The sequence below is a fragment of the Pristis pectinata genome, chromosome 14 (genome assembly GCF_009764475.1).
Source record: "Pristis pectinata isolate sPriPec2 chromosome 14, sPriPec2.1.pri, whole genome shotgun sequence".
NCBI lineage: Eukaryota > Metazoa > Chordata > Chondrichthyes > Rhinopristiformes > Pristidae > Pristis > Pristis pectinata.
The window spans coordinates 52,633,708-52,654,018 of record NC_067418.1 but is presented as its reverse complement, the minus strand read 5'-3'; the positions used below and the strand labels follow the sequence as shown (position 1 = coordinate 52,654,018).

Here is a 20,311-nt window from a genome sequence, read left to right as displayed (position 1 = left end):
CAATCTTCGTATCGACTGAGAATACACCAGCCCACCCATTTAAATTTTCTTCCAGGTCATTGTCATGTATCACACACAGCTGAGGTCCCATTTTGGATTCCTGCAGAACACCACTCGTTCCAGGCCTCCCGCCAGATTAAGGGCCATCTATCACTATCCTCTGTCTTGAATAAGCAAGCCACTTCTGAATTAAAACCAGCCAAGTTTCCGTGGACGTCATGCACTTTAATCTTCTTGATGAACCTACCGTGAGGCACCTTGTCAATCCACTCAGTTAAATACATGTAGACAACATCGACAGCTCCATCTTCATCAATTACCCTCGCCACCTCCTCCAGAAATCTCAATTAAGTTGCCCCGCTTCAAGCCATTCTGACTGTCCCTAATTAGGCCATGGTTTTCCAAATGTTCATAAATCCTATCACTCGGAATCTTCGACAATCGCTTCCCTGCCACTAACGTGAGATTCACCGGTCCATAGTTTCCAGGATTATCCCCATTTCCCTTCTTTTATTAAAGAAAAACATTGACTACTCGCCAGTCCAATGCGACCTGTCCTGTGGCTGGAGAGGGTCACGAAGTTCTCGGTCAATGCGCCAGCAATATCGCCTCTCTCAATAACCTTGAGTATACCCCATCGGGTCCTGGGGAGTCAGCCACTATAATGTTTCTTAAGAATCACAACACTACCTCTTTGTTTATCTCAAAATGCTCCAGCATATCAGCATGCTCCACAATGATCTCACTATCCACTACGTCCTTCCCCTTGGTAAATACCGACGCAATGTATTCATTTAATAACTCGCCCACATACTCCCTCCACCCGAAGCACATGTTACCTCCTTTATCTTTGAGTGGTCCTACAATCTCACCAATCCTCTTGATGGATACATAAGATACCTTAGGATTCTCCTTAATAAAACATGCCAAATACTCTTCTTGGCCCCTCCTGTCTTTCCTAATTCTATTCTTGATTTCTTTTCCAGCTTCTTTAACATTTTCGGAGTTCCTTTGAATTTAGCTTCCGAAATTTTACATATGCTTATTTTGTATTATTCTTGATTAAGATCAACATCTCTTGCCACACCTAAGGTTCCTTTACCCGATTGTCTGAGTGCATCATTTTCCAAGATTTTCATGCGTTCACTTCATTCAGTTTGTAAGGCCTGCATTCATTGTCCAATGGGAAGGTGCTGGCCTTCATGAAACGCTGCCATAATTCTTGTGATGGTGCTCCCACATGCTGTCAGGGACGGAGTTCCATGTTTTAGATCTGAGGAAACTGGCAGACGGTATAAAGGCTTTGTGTCTGGACGTGGTGAGGACTGTATTCACTGGTCTATGGTGCCAGCGACCGTGTGGCCTCATGGATAAGGCATCTGATTCCGGTAACAAATGTTGGAATGATCAGAAGACTGCAGGTTCGAGTCCTGCCACGGTCCTTTGCCGTTGAACGAAAATAACTTTGTTGTCAGCTTCGAATTTTAATGAGCGCAGTTGTTGCCTCACAGCCCCAGGGATGCGGGTTCAATCTTGAGCTCCGGTGCTGTCTGTGTGGAATCTGATCCTCGTTGTTGGATATGTTTGGACATACATGTCAGTGAACTTTAACTGCGGGAAGGAGTGTTCTGTGGTCCGACAGAGATGACCAGATCGAATGGCTACCGTCATGTCACTTGGAGCATTGAAGTGCAGAATATTTCTCATCAGATCGATAAACGACATGAAGGGGAAATAGCATGTGGTCGTTTTCCCAATACACATGTTGTTCTTTTCCTAATGATCGGTTAAGGCCGTGGGCTCTGGAGGTGTTGTGTGCGTAGCCCGGATGTGTATGCAATGCATCCACTGAATGATGTCGAACCCTTTTTCATTCTCTGGTGAAGAGTAGCCATAGTAATCTTAGCTTGTGTATTGTAGATGTGTGGGACAATATCAACGCCAAGGGAGGTGATCAGATTGTTTCCAGTTGTAGGTCACTTTCTGACGGATACATGCATTGATTTGGCTGGTTTTCCTTCAGCTGTCAGTTTGCCGTGTGCAATTCTCTGAAACTGAGTTAGTGAAAGAAACACCGGGGAAAGTCATTACCACAACTTGCACAAGTCCGCTGTTTGTGCCCACAGATTTGTTCTACAATTCTGGACGTCAGCACACCTGCACGTCCCCGTATCACTTGTGATGCCATCGTATTGTTCAGTCAGTTTGTTCCGGCAAGAGTTTGGAGAATTTAATAACAGGAAATACGCATTGTTTCACTTTGTGATGAGCGTGCATTTCAGCAGTGATTTGTTTGTGAATGAAAATGGCGTGTGTTTTGGGAAAGAATTCATGAACCAAATCTCCACACATCCCACAGAGGTTTTGGTCAGCCCGTTCAAGCTCATTGGAAGCTATACGTTTCAAATGGAGTCGACTTCCTCGTGGTTTTGTGTGGATTGGTCTGTGACTTCTCTGTGGAGGGCAACCGTGCAGTTTGATGGAGGACAGGTCTTCTGATTTAAAAGTGTCATTGCTGTCATGCGATACACGAACATCCTGGAAATGTGTGGCACAGTAAGGTGACAATCAGCGCGGATTCGATCGAAGCAGAAAGATTTGGGAAGGTTGTCAAATTATGGCTCAGGGAAATTGGATACAGAAAATTGCCTCGAATTCAACAGAAATTGAGGATGTTTTAATATCTCGGGGCAGGGACTGATTTCATAATGAAGCTGATCGCAGTCATGATCACGTTGAGATGTATCAAGTGGTCAATTAATCAATGAGATCACCGTTTTTTTAAAAGTCCCACATTGAATTGTACCAGTTCCGGACACTTTGTGATCCATGACGTTCCAGTATTGTTTCCCTAGCAGGTGCATTTTCTCTTTCTTGAACCAGCGCTGATATACTGCTCTGATGAAAGGTTTGCGACCGGATTGTCCTCACAGACAACAGCAGTGCCTTGCGTTCTGTGCTATTCTTCAGGATAAGGAAATACACAGGGCTTAATTGCACGAGTTGTTCTAATGGATCAACTTCCTTGAACTGAAACTGGATTTTCATTTCTTCACATGAAAAGCACAAAAGCACAAAAATCACAGATTGGCTGCAGCAAGGAAGGATCCATTATGCCAATCGAGCGTCCACTGTCTCATTGTGAGAGCCACCCATCGAGTCCTACTCAACCAGACGCAACTAAGCTTCCGGCAACGTGATTCATTTTACTTTTTTCATTCCAGCGATTTATGCGGCTCCCAGCTGAACACTGGATTTGATTCTCCTTCCCTGCTGGCGAAGTCACTGCGACTCTGTTATTTGCTGCATGAAATAATATTTTCTTTCATCGTACTTTCGGTGCCATTCTCGCCCAAGAAATTGCCGTGGCGAGAAACTACCTGATTCGAAGTTTGTCCACCTGGATTTTCCTGACAAATAAGCAAATGGTGTAAGTCAGTGTTCAACAGTCTTCTCCGGCGTATCGATATGGAAGCACATTCACAAATCATCCCAGGTTTGTGTTACAGGGTAACGATGGCTCGAAGATATTGAGATTACATGAATACAATTTCAGGGCGGCAAATTTTGAATGTTGAGATTTTTTCCCTTTACTCCGCCAAACTTCCAGAATGAACACTGAAACGTTTGATTCGGACTTTTCCCGGTCAGGACTGGATGGGGTCCCTCTGGGTCTGTGTGAATTGGACTCGTACTTTGCTGTTATGTTTGGGTGTGCCATGTCGCCTGTCGTTATTGGGCCTGGTTTTACAGGTAAAACGAATCGTTCGCAAGTATTTTCTGTGAAACGGGATCTAATGTGTTCAATTCTACATATTTTTATCACGCTTCACAGCAAACTCTGACAGAACGCCAAATGTCTCTCGGTCAGCTTGTCCAAAATCTTCCTTGGATCCTCACAACACATCCTCACAAAAATCCTCCTCACTTTCGGCAAACTTCCAAATGTTGCATTCTGTTTCCTCATCTGACTGTCTATTTTAATGTCCTGACTATCGGATTACTACCTTCACTTTCCTCTCCTTCAACCAGTTTTCAAGCCATGCCAGTACATTACCCCCAATCCCTGAAGTTTAGTTTTACACATTCTCTGCTGATGTGATACCTGAATCAAAGACCGTCTGCTAATTCAGTTGGTTAGAAAACTATCCAAAATGTAAGGTAAAGTGCCTTCTGAAAGAAAATGTATAAATATGATTGCACCGGAGTGGGCCATGCAATGTCTTTGATCCATCTGCGGACAGCTCAGACAGAGTCCACCTTGGACAGAAATCACTCAGCTGCTCCTCCATTGTACCCGGATCCTCATGACCCCATCGGACTCGATCCACTCAAACAGTTTTATGTTTCGCCTCAAACACAATTTGAGAATGTCGACAAAATAACATCGATCTGTTGTCTTGCTCAGTGACATTTCATTCCTCGCTGGAAGGTCGCTGACCAGAAATGTTGACTCATCCTCTGTCTCTATGGATGCTGTCTGACCTGCTGAACAAACGTGGATATTAATGTAGGCCCGAACGTCCATGCAACAGCAGATGGCACTCGGTTTAACCGCAAAGGCTGATGATTTTCAGCCAATCCCTTTGGTGTGAAATTTGATTGTAACCTCTCGGGTAAATGTAAACCAGCTGCGAACAGGGTTCTAACCTACGCGGAGAAACGCCCATTGGATTTTTAATCCAACGCCTAATCCACTCGGCCATCGTAGCTACCGCAGGGAAATCGAGTTTATATCACATATTAAAGGAGCAAGTGATGCTGACAGCCGAGAGAACGGGAGACAGTGAATAATTTAATTTTTACTTCCGCGAATTTTAACCGGAAAGGATTTTGAAAATGAAAATTCAAGAGTATGGATGAAAGCGAGAGATGACAGAATAAAGTTGCAAATAAAGTATCAGAAAATCTGCAGAGGTGATTGTATGTTTGTGTTTCCAGAAATGAAACGGTAATTCAGAGGCAGCAGTGCTAATGGAACAGTGTGAGGCAATCGGCGCACCACAACAGGGATGCTGTGTTGGATTTTACCACGGGTATAGACGGGACTGATCAGGCTAAGAAAAACTAAATCATGGCGCGGATCATGGTGTTGTTGGATGTGGAGGGCGTTTGAAAACCGCAGATCGTTGAGAAGATCTTCCACCTTTGTCTCCTTCTGTTTCACAGCACAGCAGAAATGCTTCCAAATTGTTGCCTGAACTGGTTGAATTTCTCAAAATTTCTGAGGCAGTGGAAACAAAAATAGAAACAGCAAATGTTATTTCTGCATTGAGCAGCTCAGGGAGCTTCCGTGAAGAGAGATTCCCTTCGGTCGGAGCTATGTTTTTCAGACAAAGAAGCAACACGTTCCAAATGCACGTTGTTCTACACATGTTGTAGGATTTGGGAGTTATTGGGTTTGAAGACAGGGGTGCGGATCGATGTGCGGAGGGTGTCAAATAGCTACAGATGTATTGTGCTATGGTTTTGAATGTGCTCATTATATTAGAATTGAATGGATTCATTGCCATTTGTTGATGAGTACACAGTTCAAGTGTGTTTATTATTTTTGTCTGTAAGATAATGAACACGTATGAGCTACGTCGCGAATGTTGTACATAATTTAGCATTGATTTAGCCGTTTCTTTGACTGAAGTGACACTGCAGCGAACTCCAACGACAACAATTTAATCCAGTGTGTGTGAAAGCGCTTCTCCTCATCACTCTCCGGAATGGTCAAGCACGTAGTTTGAGTCCGTGAGCCCAGTTATCCCGTTAACAACATGAACAGCTCTTGTAGAGACAGTTTAACCTCTGTGGTTGGAAAACTATCAGAAACAATGGATCAAGACAAGATCACGTGTCACTTGGAGGAACAGTAATTAATTAGGTCAGATCAGCACAGATTTGTAAAGGACAACTCGCGTTTAATCCTGATGATTTTTTTTAATGTGGTAACTGATGGGGCTGCTGAGGGTGATGCAGTCAGTGAGGTGTACATGGACTTCTGAAAAGCCTTTCCCCAGTTTCCATGGGATCGAAAATGTTGATGCGTCTGGCGTTGAATTCATGATCACAGTATGGGTATAGTGGTGGCTGAAGAATAAAAATTGGTGGAGCTGTGGACAGCGACGGAGGTTCTCAAAGGATGAAGCAGGATACAGATCAGGCGCAAATTTGGGCGGAAAACCTGGTGGATGGAGCGTTATCCGGACAAGTGTGAAGTGCTGCATTTTAAGGAGCTCAAGTGCAAGAGGAAAGTATACAGTAAATAGTCGTACTCATCGGAGCATTGATGAGCAGATCAAACTTTGGGTGCGTGTCCATATCTCCCTGAAGTGGCAAAACAAGTGGATTGGCTGATTCGGAAGGCGTAAGGCATGTTTACCTTCATGGATCGATGTATTGAGTGTAAAGGTTGGGAAATGATGTTCAAGCTGTATAAAATGTTATTGAGGATACATTTGGAGTATTATGTGCAGTTCTGGTCACCACTTTACAGGAAAAGATGTGAATAATTTGGACAGGGTGCAGAGGAGGTTCACCATGATGTTGCCTGGAATAGAAAGTGTTTGAGAAATGGATAGGTTGACCAAAAACTTGGATTGTTTCCTTTTCAACGTCGGAGGCTGAGAGGCGACCGGACGAAGTTATGAGAGACCAAGTTTGCATGGGAAGCAAGAGGTCTTTCCTCAGGATGAACTGTGCAAAACTTCAGTTGGGGCGCATTTGGAGTACTGTGTGCAGTCCTGGTCGCCACATTGCAGAGGGGCTTTAGAGACGGTAGCATAAATGTCTCACCAGGATGGTATCTCTAATAGAAAGTATTTGCTAAAAGGAGAGGTTGGACTAACTTGGATTGTCTCTGTGGCGCGTCGGAGAGCTAAGGGCGACCGGATAGAATTATTATAGGCATAGAAGGAGTGGTTTTGCCAGGGTAGAACTGTCAAATACTGAAAGGCATCAGTTTAATATGAGAGAGGAGAAACTTCAACGATATTTGCGAGACAAGTTTTTATTCCACAGCGAGTGGAAGGTATCAGGGGAAGCGCGCTGCCAGGGGAAGGGTGAAAAGAGATAATATAGCGACATTTCAGTTGCATTTATACAGACACATGAAAATACAGGAGATGAATGTGTACAGACCACGTACAGGCCGATGGGATGAACTAGACTGCCATCATGGTCAGCGTAGGGCCTGTTTCTGTTCTGTCGTCTTTGAGTCGCTTCTTATCTTGTGTAGGAAGAGGAATAATGAAGTACCCACGGATCGGTGTTGAGGTCTCTCCTTATTTTTTTTTATTTATTGATGACCTGTAATTAGAGGTGCAAAGTACATTTTCTGTATATGCGGTGGACACGAGGCTGGGCATCTTTGAACAGCCAGGAGGAAGGTGATACATACAATGGATATAATCGCATGACAGATGCAGTTTAAGCTGGAGAAACGCGCGGCATGACACTTTAACAGAGAATGAGTACAAGCAAGATAAAGTGAACGATTTTCTTTTAAAATGCGTGCAGGTGCAAAGGCCGCTCAGGGTATGTGAACAGAAGTCATTGAACGCGGTTGGGCTCAGTGAGAACGCGCTCAATATGGCATGGTAACCTCGATGCTGAACCGCACATGGGAATACAAAACATGTGGTAGTCGTGCTGTGTTTTCTTCCACAGAATTGGTGTGGTCTCCGCGTGAGCAGTTTTGTTCTAGTAGCCCAATTACAGAAAGGATGTTGAGGCATTTGCGAAGGTCCAGCAAAGGCAGAGGAGAATGTTTCGTGCTATGAGGGACAACTATTGGAAAGATGGATGAGAGAGACTGGAAATATTTCTTCCGAGAGGTGAAGGCAGCGTGATATCCGTTTCAACTGTATTCAGTAATGAGCGCCTGAGTCAAAGTGAGTTTTGGGAGGCTGTTTCATTTGCAGGAGAACACTCGCGCTAGAGGTCACGGGTTCAAAGTAAAGGTGAAAGGATTGAGAAGTGACTCTTGATTGAAATAAGTAAATTGCCGCTACCCACTTTAGCACTCTGAGGTTTGGATGCTGTAGTTCTCGGTTTTGATGTACAAAGGAACAGCACTGTTTTTTTATAATCACAATGAGGATAAATCTCTTCACTTGCTGAGCGAGGAAATGACTCCCAATCTCAGAAATCTGCAGGGTCCGAGCTTCAGAAGGCAGCAGATGTATCTCTGGACGCCAAATGTATCAGTGTGTTTGCAGACGGAGCAGGTATATGGTGTGGTAATCGATGGTCAGCCCCGAATCGTGCTGAATGGCGGGGAAGACTCCAATTACCCGGTCATTCTGTTATACTTTCTACATTTCGATGTTTCTCATTGTTGCCTCCATTGAAATTATCATTAGTCAACGTGTGAATCGTCTCTCGGTCATCGCCCCTGCAACCCACCGGTTAAACTCATCCAGTTATACCTTGTCTGGGAGTTTCTTTCCAGCGCTCGTATTCAGCACAAGCAGGTGCGGGGAAATCTTACACGAATGCAACAAAACTTCTGAACAGTTCAAGGCCATTATCCAATCATACCTAACACTGATCTCACACCACTACGCCGATTTATTATCACTATTTATTGGTTTAGGAGCCTGTATTTTTCATTAATCTTCAACCCATTGCGAGCCTAATCCCCCAGTTGCACGAAATGTATTCGAATACCCGTGCTCCGAGCTAAACGGTGTCAGGTGGGTAAAGTTCGGGGAATTAAATTGCCACATCGGCAGAAATGTGCACAATGTGAAAGGGCTGGAGGGCTTGGAATTTTTGAAATGTGTTCAGGAAAGTTTTCTATATCGATATATACACGTACCAACGAGAGAGAATGCAATACTTGATCTCATATAAGGGAACCTGACAGGTCAGGAGACACAAGTATGTGTTGGTGAACATTTTATATCCAGTGACATTAATGTCATTAGTTTCAAGTTCATTCTGGATAAGGATAGGTCTGGTCCTCGAGTTGATATTCGAAATTTGAGAAAAGCAATATTACGGAAGTGAGAAAGGATCTAGGAAGAGTGGTTTGGGATAAGTTGTTTACTGGCAAACATGTGTTCGTTAAGAGGTAGTCCTTCAAATGCGAAATTTTGAGAGTGCATAACTTGCATGTTCCTGTCAGAATTAAGGGAAAAGTTAACAGGCATAGGGAACCTTGGTTTTCAAGGGATATTGGTGATCTGCTTAAGAAAAAGCGGGAAGTGTATAGCGGGTACAGGCAACTCGGAACAAATGACGTACTTGAAGAGAGTAGAAAATGTTAGAAAATACTAGAGAAGGACATCATAAAGGCAAAAGAAAGACATGAGATTGCTTTGGCAGATAGTGTGAAGGTAAATCCGGGGGTTTCTACAAGTATATTAAGAGTAAAAGGATAGTAAGCTCCCCTAGAATATCAGAGTGGTCGTCCATGTGTGGACCCTCAGGAGATGGGGGAGATCTTAAACCGTATTTTTGTTATCATTATTTACTCGGTAAACCGGCATAGTGTACATGGAAGGAAGGGAAACAAGCAGTAGTGTCATGGAACATATAGAGATTCAAGGTATTCGCTGTCTTAATGCAAATAAAGGTAGACAAATCCCCAGGGCCTGACAAGATATGTCGTCGGACCTTGACAGAGACTAGTGTAGAAATTTCAGAGGCCTGACAGATATATTTAAAATGTCCTTCGCCACGGATGCGGTGCCGGAGGACTGGAGGGTAACTCATGTCTTTCTGTTGTTTAAAGAAGGCTCTAAAAGTAAACCAGGCAATTACCGGCGGTGAACCTAACATCAGTAGAAAGTAAATTCTTAGGAGTTGTTCTGAGAGATCGGATATACAAGTATTTGGACAACCAAGGGCTAATTAAGGATAGTCCGCATGTCTTTGTGCGTGGTTGATCGTGTTTAACGAATATTGTAGATTTTTTCGAGGAGGGTACCAAGAAAGTAAATGAAGGAAAGGCTGTGGATGTTGTCTACACGGACTTTAGTAAAGCCTTTGAGAAGTTCCCACATGGAGAGTTAGTTCAGTATGTTCAGACACTAGGATTCCATGGAGAGGGTGTAAACTGGATGCGAAACTGGCTGCGTTGTGAAAGTCAAAGAGTGGTAGCGGACGATTGTTTCTCAGACTGGAGGCCTGTGACTACTGGTGTGCCTCAGGGATCTGTACTGGGATCACTGTTGTTTGTTGTCTATCTCAGTAATCTAGAAGATAATGTGGTAAATTTAACAGCATGTTTGCCGATGACACTAAGATTGGAGGCTTTGTGGACAGCGAGCAAGGCTTTCAAAGCTTGCAGAGGGATCTGGACCAACTGGAAAAATGGGCCAGAAAATGGCAGATGGAATTAATGCAGACAAGTGTGAGATGTTGCAATTTAGAAGGACAAATCAAGCAGGACATACAAAAAATGGTAGGGCACTGAGGTGTGCGGAGAAACAAAGGGATCTGTGAGTTCAGATATATAATTCCTTGAGAGTGGCGTCGCAGGTAGACAGGCTTGTAAAGAAAGATTTTGGCATCCTGGAATTCATAAATCAAGCATTGAGTATAGGAGTTTGGATGTTATGGTGAGGTTATAAATAACACATTGGTTAAACCCAAATTTGCTACATTGTGTGCAGTTATGGTCACTGAACTATCAGAAGTATCGCAGTGAGATGGAAAAAGTGCAGAGCAGAATTACTAGCATGTTGCCGGTTCTTCAGGAGTCGAGTTACAGGGAAAGATTGAACAGGTTTGGACTTTATTCCTTGGAGCGTAGAAGAATGAGGGGAGATTTGATTGAGGTTTACAGAATTATGAGGGGTATGGACACAGTAAATGTTAGTATTGTAGCGACTCACCGTCCGGGCAAGCGAACCGGTTCGGCAGTCGGGTCGCACGGCGTCGGAGCGGCGAGGCCCAATATGGCGGCGGGCCTTCGTTTTCCCCGAGCGACGGGGAGAACCCACGCGCGGGAAAGACTTGATGACGTAGCATATACGTCATTGCCGGTTGCATTGGGCGGGAACAGTCTCCCTTAAAAGGCCCGCGCAAGGCGGGAAAATAAACCAGTTCTGTTCAGAAACTCTACGACTCGCGTTTTGTTTTCATTCCGCGGTAGCAACCGCTACATTGGTGACCCCGACGGTCCAAATTGATTTTGGACCCACACAATGGGCGGCAACGCAGCATCCAACACATTGGCACTCAAGCTGTCCACCTTTTCGACGCTTCGTCCCCGCGTCTGGTTTCACCAGGCCGAAGCGCAATTCCACCTTCGGCGGATCACCTCCGACTACACAAAGTACTACTATGTGGTCAGCGCTCTGGACCAGGAGACAACCGCCTTGGTCAGTGAGTTCATCCAGTCCCCTCCGGAGGAACATAAGTACCCAGCTGTCAAAGATATTCTGATTCGGACCTTCGGCCTCTCCCGTCTTGAGCGCGCCACCCGCCTCCTTCATCTCGATGGCCTGGGGGACAGATCCCCATCCGCGATAATGAATGAGATGCTGGCATTGGCCAAGGTCACAAGCCCTGCCTAATGTTCGAACAGGCCTTCCTCGAACGACTACCCGATGACATTCACCTGCTGTTGGCCAACGCTGATTTCAGCAACCCTCGTGAGGTGGCTGCCCGGGCAGATGTCCTGTGGAAGATCAAACACGAGCTGGATTCGTCCGCGGGCCAAATCGCTAGGCCGCGAGCCCAACGCCCACCTAAACCAGTCCCAGCAACCGGGCGACCACGCCCCAGAAACACAGACGACGACACTGCCAACCAACTGTGTTTGTACCATCAGAGGTGGGGCGCGGAGGCCCGTCGATGCCGCCCACCCTGCAAATCAGGGCAACGCCAGCGCCAGCCGGCGCTAACAGCTACGGCGGCTGGCCACCGACAAAGCCCCCTATTCGTTCGGGACAAGCAGTCCGGGCGGCGTTTCCTCGTCGATACTGGAGAAGAGGTCAGTATTTTGCCCCCGACCGGCAGCGACACTCATAACAGGCAACAAGGTCCGGTACTCAATGCCGCAAACGGCACAACGATACGGACTTTGGGTACCCGTACACTTCAGTTACAATTCGGCGGCAGCCATTTCACCTGGACCTTCACCCTTGCCACCGTCGCCCGACCACTCCTAGGAGCCGATATCCTTCGGGCCCACAACCTGTTAGTCGGCCTGCGAGGGAAACGGCCAGTCCACTCCACAACCTTCCAGACCTACCCCCTGGGAGAAACCAGCCTACCAGCCCCGCGCTTGGACTCCATTTTCCTGTCTGGCAACGAGTTCACCAAGCTTCTAGCCGAATTCTCATCGGTTTTGGCACCTCAGTTTACGAACTCTATGCCCAAACACAGGGTCCAACACCACATCATTGCCAACGGGCCCACCACTTCATGCCCGAGCTCGACGCCTACCTCCAGACAAGCTCCACCTGGAAAAGGAAGAGTTCTGTCGCATGGAGGAGCTGGGGATTGTTCGCAGGTCAGACAGCCCCTGGGACTCCCTCCTGCACATGGTCCCCAAAGTCACCGGCGGGTGGAGGCCATGCGGCGACTACCGCAGGCTAAATGACGCCACCACCCCGGACCGCTATCACATCCCTCACATTCAGGAATTCGCTGTGAACCTACATGGGGCCCGCATCTTTTCCAAAGTGGACCTCGTTCGAGGATACCACTAAATCCCTGTCCATCCGGATGACGTTCCCAAAACTTCAATTACCACTCCATTCGGCCTTTTCTAATTCCTTCGAATGCTATTCGGCCTTAAGAACGCCGCGCGGACCTTCCAGCGGCTGATGGACGCGGTAGGCCGAGACCTGGACCTCCTGTTCATTTACTTAGATGACATACTAATCGCCAGTCGTGACCGCCAAGAACACCTTTCCCACCTCCGCCAGCTGTATTCCCGTCTCCGTGATTTCGGCCTCACAATCAACCCGGCCAAGTGCCAATTCGGGCTTGACTCTATCGATTTCCTCGGCCAAAGAATCACCAGCGACGGAACAACACCTCTACCTGCCAAGTTAGACGCTATCCGCCATTTTGCCCGCCCCAGCCCGGTCAAAGGCCTACAGGAAATCCTGGGGATGGTCAAATTTTACTATCGGTTCATCCCTGCAGCAGCCCGTATCCTGCGTCCTTTGTTCGCACTGATGGCTGGTAAGGGCAAGGACATCGCCTGGAACGACGAGGCTGCGTCTGCCTTCGTTAAGGCCAATGACACCCTAGCAAACGCAACGATGCTTGTACACCTTAGGATAGACGTCCCAACCGCCCTCACGGTGGACGCATCCAACACCGCGGTTGGTGGGGTACTGGAACAACTAATTGAAAGCAGTTGGCAACCATTGGCATTTTTCAGCAGGCACCTTAGATCACCCGAACTGAAATACAGCGCTTTTGATCGGGAACTCCTAGCGCTGTAGCTGGCGGTCCGGCATTTCCGGTACTTTTTGGAAGGCAGGCCTTTCACCGCCTTCACCGACCATAAGCCTTTGTCCTTTGCCTTCTCCAAAGCCTCTGATCCCTGGTCAGCTCGTCAGCAGAGACATTTGTCCTATATATCCGAATTCACAACGGATGTCCAACATGTCTCTGGGAAGGACAATGTCGTTGCTGACGCACTTTCCAGACCAGCTATCCACAGCTTGTCCCTGGGTATCGACTACAAGGCCCTGGCTGCCGCACAGCAAGCCGACGACGAACTGCGCAGCTGTAAAACCGCAATCTCGGGCATGCAACTCCAAGATTTCTTGGTTGGTCCTGGTCAGCAGACCCTCCTTTGCAAAATCGCAGCAGGTCAACCCCGCTCTATAGTTTCCGCAGCCTGGCGGAAACGCGTTTTCGATTCGGTACATGGGTTGACGCACCCGTCCATCAGGTCGCCAGCAAGTTCATCTGGCATGGCCTGCGCAAACAGGTCAGAGTGTGGGCCAGGAATTGTCAGCACTGCGAGACATCTAAAATCCAACAACACACCAAGGTTCCGCGACAGCAATTCGAGCCGACCCGTAGAAGGTTTTACCACATCCACGTCGACCTCGTAGGCGCTCTTCCGGTTTCAAGAGGGGCTCGGTACCTCCTTACCATGGTGGACCGGTTCACGAGGTGGCCAGAGGCAACCCCTCTATCTGACATCACGACTGATTCCTGTGCCCGGCCGCTGCTCACAACTTGGATCTCACGTTTTGGTGTTCCAGCTCACATCACTTCATAGAGAGGCACACAATTTACCTCCAGCCTATGGTCTGCATTAGCTAACATGATGGGGACGCAGCTGCACACCACCACAGCCTCCCACCCTCAATCAAACGGGTTAGTGGAACAGGCGAGTGGGGGCTGCACTGCGCAGGCGGGGCACGGACAACTTAAAAAAGAGTGAAAAAAAACTTCGGAAGACTCGGGCTTCGGTTCGGAGGACTTCGGAGCAGCTAAGTGTTTTCTCTGTTTATCACTTTTATTAGAGTTTTTGGGTGTAAGGGTTAGTGTTTGTTAGGGTTTTTAGGGTAAAGTTTAGATTTTTTAATGAGTTTTTTAAGTAGTCGAGTGGGGGCTGGACTGCGCAGGCGCGGCGCGGGCAGCTTAAAAAGCAAACAGCCTATAGAGCGGGCAGCGTTGGAGCGGGAAGCGGAGTGAGTGGTAGCAGAGTGTTCTGGGCTTTGGCTCAAGGGGCTTCGGCGTGAAGGGGCAACGAGGGTAAGTAGCTGGTAAGTAGGTAAAGGCAAGGTTTAGCTTTTGGTCATTATCGATTAGTAGGTGGGATTAACTAGGGGAAAAAAGGCAGTTAGATGGAGGACATGGTGGTGTTCTGCAGCTGTTTGATGTGGGAACTCGTGGACCTTGCTGCGGTCCAAGATGGCCACATCTGCAGTAAGTGCTTGAGGCTGGACGAACTTCGGCTCAGAGTTGATGAGCTGGAGTCGCAGCTGCAAACACTGCGCAGCATAAGGGAGGGAGAGAGTTATGTAGACATGGTGCATCAGGTGACAGTCACCCCCCTTAGGGTAGGTACATCTGAGGTTCAGGAGGCAGATAGAATGGTGACAGTCAGGGGAGGGAAGAGGAAGAATAAGTCAGGCAGACAGACAGGACAGAGAGCCCCGGAGGCTGTTCCCGTCAGTAACAAGTGCTAAGGACTCAGTGAAAGTCCCTTTAAGATAGAGAGTGTGTGTATACGTGTGTGGGGCGTGCTTACGTCAATAGAAGATAAAGGTCGTAATGACGTTGTTGAAGAAGTCAGAAGAAGAAGAAGGAGAGAGAGAGAAGGGAGAGAGACACCAGCCTGCTTGTTTTCTCTATCGATGGATGAGAAACAATAACTGTGTTTGCCACTGAAATCCACGTATGAAGTTGGAAGTAATCCGGTGGAGTTCACTTTGTTTCTGACCTGTAGAAGGAAACAAGTATTTGTATATGGACGACCACGGTTCGGATGCTTTCGGGGTGAGGAAGTCACTACCGAGTAAACACTGAAGTGTCGTTTGGGTTCCATCGTTGAACATTTGGATTTCGTATGTACTCTGTCTCAATTTTTCTACATCTACATCTTATCTTCAGACAACGGTGGTTGTTGAAGAAGCCCTTGCTCATGTTTCACCTTATGGCTTGCGGAACTGAACTTTAAGAACCATTCCGGAACTGGGAGTTTTGGACTTTGTCACACACACGCGAAGAGTTTAGTTTTGGGGTTAACGTTCGAGGTTTAACATTTTTGAATTCTAACATACATATTTTTACTTTTATTTTACGTATTATTATAAGTAGTGATTAATAAAATAGTTTTTAACACTAAATTATGCTCAGGTGTTCTTTTGTTGCTGGTGTGACAAAATTGGGGGGCTCGTCGGGATATTCCCAAGGTTAACGAGAGTCGTCTGGGATCGTTCCCCAGATTGACAAGATTCGTCCGGGATTCAATCCAAAGATTTTTGAGGGAGGTCTGATAAATTCTTTTTAATTGGCTTGAGTGTGTGGAAACCAGCAGCAATGGATATTAAGGCATTTTTGGAATCACCAACCCGAAAGGGATTGGAGGTGGCGAAAAAGGATGATTTGATAAAGATTGCTACAAGGCTAAACCTTACAGAAGTAAAGCAGTCTATGAGAAAGGCAGATATTCAGAGACTGATAGCTGGCCATTATGTGGAAAAGAAGGTGTTTGAGAAGGAAGTGTTAAAACAGTTTCCTTGCAGTGAAATAGCAATTTCTGAGGCACAGGTGCAGCTGGCAAAGATAAAGGCTGAACGAGAACAAACCCAGTTAAAGATAGAGGCTGAACGAGAAAAAAAGAGATTAGAAGCTGAACGAAAGCAAAAGAAATTAGAGGCCGAACAAAAGAGATTAGAGGCTGAACGAGAGCAAACCCAATTAAAGATAGAGGCCGAACAAAAGCTAACTCAGATGAAGATAGAGGCTGATCTAGCAATGAAGCAGATGGAATTGAAGAGGATGGAGCTGGATAGTGAGGAAAAGGAGAAACAGAGGCAGCATGAGTTACAAATGAAGAGTAGGAGTTTGGAATCTGATTCTGATGATGGTTTTTCAGCCAGCAGGTAGGTTCGATTATTCCCTCCATTTGAAGAAGATCAGGTTGATCAGTATTTCCAACATTTTGAAAAGGTTGCTCTGAGTTCAAACTGGCCAAGGAAAGGATGGGCTCTTATGGTACAGAGTGTGATTTAAGGTAAAGCTCAAAAAGCTTATTCTGCTTTGTCTGCTGAGGATGCAGCTGATTATACCAAGGTAAAACAAGCTATTTTGAAGGCCTATGAATTGGTATCTGAGGCTTATAGACAAAAATTCAGAGACGAGGAAATATGCAGATCAGACTTATATGGAATTTGCCAATGGAAAGAGAATATGTTTTGAACGATGGTGCCTGGCTAAAAATGTAGATGGGGATTATGATAAATTGACAGAATTGATACTGGTGGAAGACTTTAAAAGATGTGTTCCAGCTGAATTAACAACATATTTAAATGAAAAGGCAGTGGAAACTTTACAAGAAACTGCTAGGTTGGCAGATGATTATGCTAATACCCATAAATCAAAATGGGGACAACCTAAAACCTTTCAAAAGAGTTACAAAAACAATCCAGGTAAACCGGAGATTAAATTGGGAGGTAATCAAAAAGGAAAGGATGAAAAGAAGCCAGGGTTGGATAAACCTGTTGAGCGTACTTGCTATTACTGTAGGAAACCTGGCCATGTGATATCTGATTGTGCCCTTTTGAAGAAAATGAAGGAAGCTGGGCCCAATGCTTGCTTTCAGACAATTAAAAATCAAAAAGGTTTAGGAGATGCTGTTAAAGATCAGTCCTTGCAAGAGGGAAAAGCGGAAAAGTTGGAGGAGGTGAGAAAAGAATTCCGTTCGTATGTATCAGAGGGTTTTGTTTCACTGAATGATGAGTCACCCCAGGAGCCAGTGAAAATTCTTAGAGATAGGGTCTAGTCAATCTCTCTTGCTGGACAGTGTTTCAAATTTTGGTGAAGAAAGTGACACTGGTGAAGTAAATCTAGTACGAGGCGTTACAGGTGACACCATGTCTGTCCCTTTTCACAGGGTGATTTTAAATTCAAAGTTCGTAGAAGGACCAGTCGAGATAGGGATAGGACCTAGTTTGCCAGTGAAGGAGTTTCTTTGTTATTGGGAAATGACCTTGCAGATGGAGAAATTGATCCTGGTACGGTTAACGACCAAACCAAGGATTGATGAGTCTGAGAATGATCCAATGTTTACCCATCATGTGCGGTGACTCGAGCTAGAGATAGAGAATTAGCCAAGACAGACAGTCCGGTGCAGTCTGATGTAGTTCCTTGTGACAGTCCCAAACAGGAAGAAAATTATGATGCCTTATCTGAGACTTTTCTGTCTTCATTGGAGGATCAACATCCTTATAGTGAGCCTGAATTTAAAGATTTGTCTTTGTCGAGGAAGGATTTTATGGTGGAACAGACAAAGGACCCTGAGTTGACAGAATTGAAAGAAAAAGCACTCTCATGTGAGGAGATTGAAAAAGTGCCAACTGGATACTATGTCAAAAATGGAGTGTTAATGTTGAAATGGAGACCTCCTCATGTTCCTGTTAATGAGGAATGGGAAGTTATTCATCGGGTTGTTGTTCAAAGGTTCAAAGGGATGAGATTTTAAACCTGGCCCAAAGTATGCCTTTGGGTGGTCTTGGTGTGAATAAAACTATAGGGAAGATTTTGAAACAATTCTATTGGCCTGCTTTGAGAAAAGATGTGGTGATGTTTTGTCGAACCTGCCACACATGTCAGATGGTAGGTAAACCAAATCAAAAAACCCCTGTGGCTCCTTTGAAGCCAATTCCTGCTTTTGGTGAACCCTTTTCGAAGGTGATTGTGGACTGTGTTGGCCCCTTACCAAAGTCTAAGACTGGAAATCAGTATTTGTTAACCATCATGTGTGCCACTTCTAGATTTCCAGAGGCAATACCCCTTAGAAATATTAAGGCCAAGACGGTGTCAAAGGCTCTTGTAAAATTTTTTACCTGTTTGGTTTGCCAAAAGAAATCCAATCTGATCAAGTAGAAATTTTATGTCAAAAATTTTTCAACAAATAGTCTATGAGCTGGGAGCAAAGCAGATTGTATCATCTGCAAATCACCCAGAATCTCAAGGAGCTCTGGAGAGATTTCATTCTACTCTCAAAAATATGCTGAAGACTTATTGCTTTGAAAACACCAAGGATTGGGACGAAGGTATCCATTTAATTTTGTTTTCCGTAGAGAATCAATCCAGGAGTCAATAGGATTTAGTCCGTTTGAGCTTGTATTTGGACATAGGGTGAGAGGACCTTTGGAGTTGTTAAGAGAGCAATGGTTAATGAGGAAGTTCACTTGAGTCTGTTGGACTATGTCCAAAAATTTAAAACTCGGTTGGAGAGAGTCTGCCAGCTGGCGAGAGAGAATTTGAAAACAAGCCAGATAAGAATGAAGACATATTTTGATAGACGTGCTCGGCCTAGGACATTCGCAGTGGGGCAAAAGGTGTTGGTATTTTTCCCTAGCCAAAATAATCCCTTGCAATCTCGTTTTTCTGGACCCTATGTTATTGAATCTCGAGTGACTGATCTAACATATATAATCAAAACACCAGATAGACGCAAGAAAACAAACTCTGTCATGTAAACATGCTAAACCTTATTATGAGAGGGATTCAGTTGTGGCCTTGGTGGATGGTGTAAAGGTTGTTTCTAGAATGCCTGATGTTGATGTTGAGGAAGGCCAATTTAGACCAAATATTGTTCCATCAAAACTAAAACACCAAAATATCCTGGAGAACCTTGAAACGAAGTTGGACCATTTACAAGTTTCACAAAAACAACAGATGATAGAATTAATTTTAAAATTTAAAAATCTGTTCCAGATGTTCCAAACAGAACATCGATAATACCCATGATGTTGATGTTGGCGATGCAAAACCAATCAAACAACACCCATATCGAATGAATGTGGAAAAAAGTAAACTTGTTGATCAGGAAATCAAATACATGTTGGAAAATGATATTATTAGACATTCTACTTCAAATTGGAGTTCGCCCTGTGTTATTGTTCCTAAACCTGATGGAACTGTTAGATTCTGCACAGATTACAGGAAAATGAATGCTGTAACAAAGTCAGATGCTTACCCTATTCCTAGGGCGGATGATTGCATAGACAGAGTGGGAAAGGCAAAATTTCTTACAAAGATTGACCTATTAAAAGGGGACTGGTGTGTTCCATTAACAGATAGAGGAAGCGAGATCTCAGCCTTTGTAACCCCTTCTGGATTGTATGAATACAATGTTTAGCCATTTGGAATGAAAAATGCTCTGGCAACATTTCAAAGAATGATAATTAGTGATTCAGGGTTAAAACATACAGATGCCTACATTGACGACTTAGTGACTGGGAATGATACATGGGAGGATCACATCTCTGCGTAGAAAGGTTGTTTGAAAGACTTTCCAAGGCTAACCTTACGTAACTGGCTAAAAGTGAATTTGGCCATGCCACTGTGACGTATCTTGGTTATGTTGTAGGTCAAGGCAAGCAAGCTCCTTTCAGCAAAGTTCAAGCAATATCTGAGTTCCATATTCCCACAGATACGAGGACTGTTAGAAGATTTTGGGAATGGTTGTTTTATTATCGAAAATTTTGTAAAAACTTTGCTGATATTGCTCTTCCCCTAACTAATCTTCTGAAGAAGGGAGTAAAGTTTGTTTGGACAGCTTCTTGTCAAGAAGCATTTGAGAAGTGAAAGCCATTTTATGCTACCATCCTGTGATCAAAACACCTGACTTTGAAAAGCCATTTTATTAGCAGTAGAT

General features: G+C 45.1%; 1 non-coding gene across 1 annotated transcript; it reads right to left on the bottom strand.

Annotated features, from left to right (window-relative positions):
* Positions 1–4,629: 4,629 nt before the first annotated feature.
* On the bottom strand, positions 4,630–4,712 carry trnaf-aaa (transfer RNA phenylalanine (anticodon AAA)). Its single transcript has one exon. It is a non-coding gene; the product is annotated as a tRNA-Phe (tRNA).
* Positions 4,713–20,311: the final 15,599 nt, after the last annotated feature.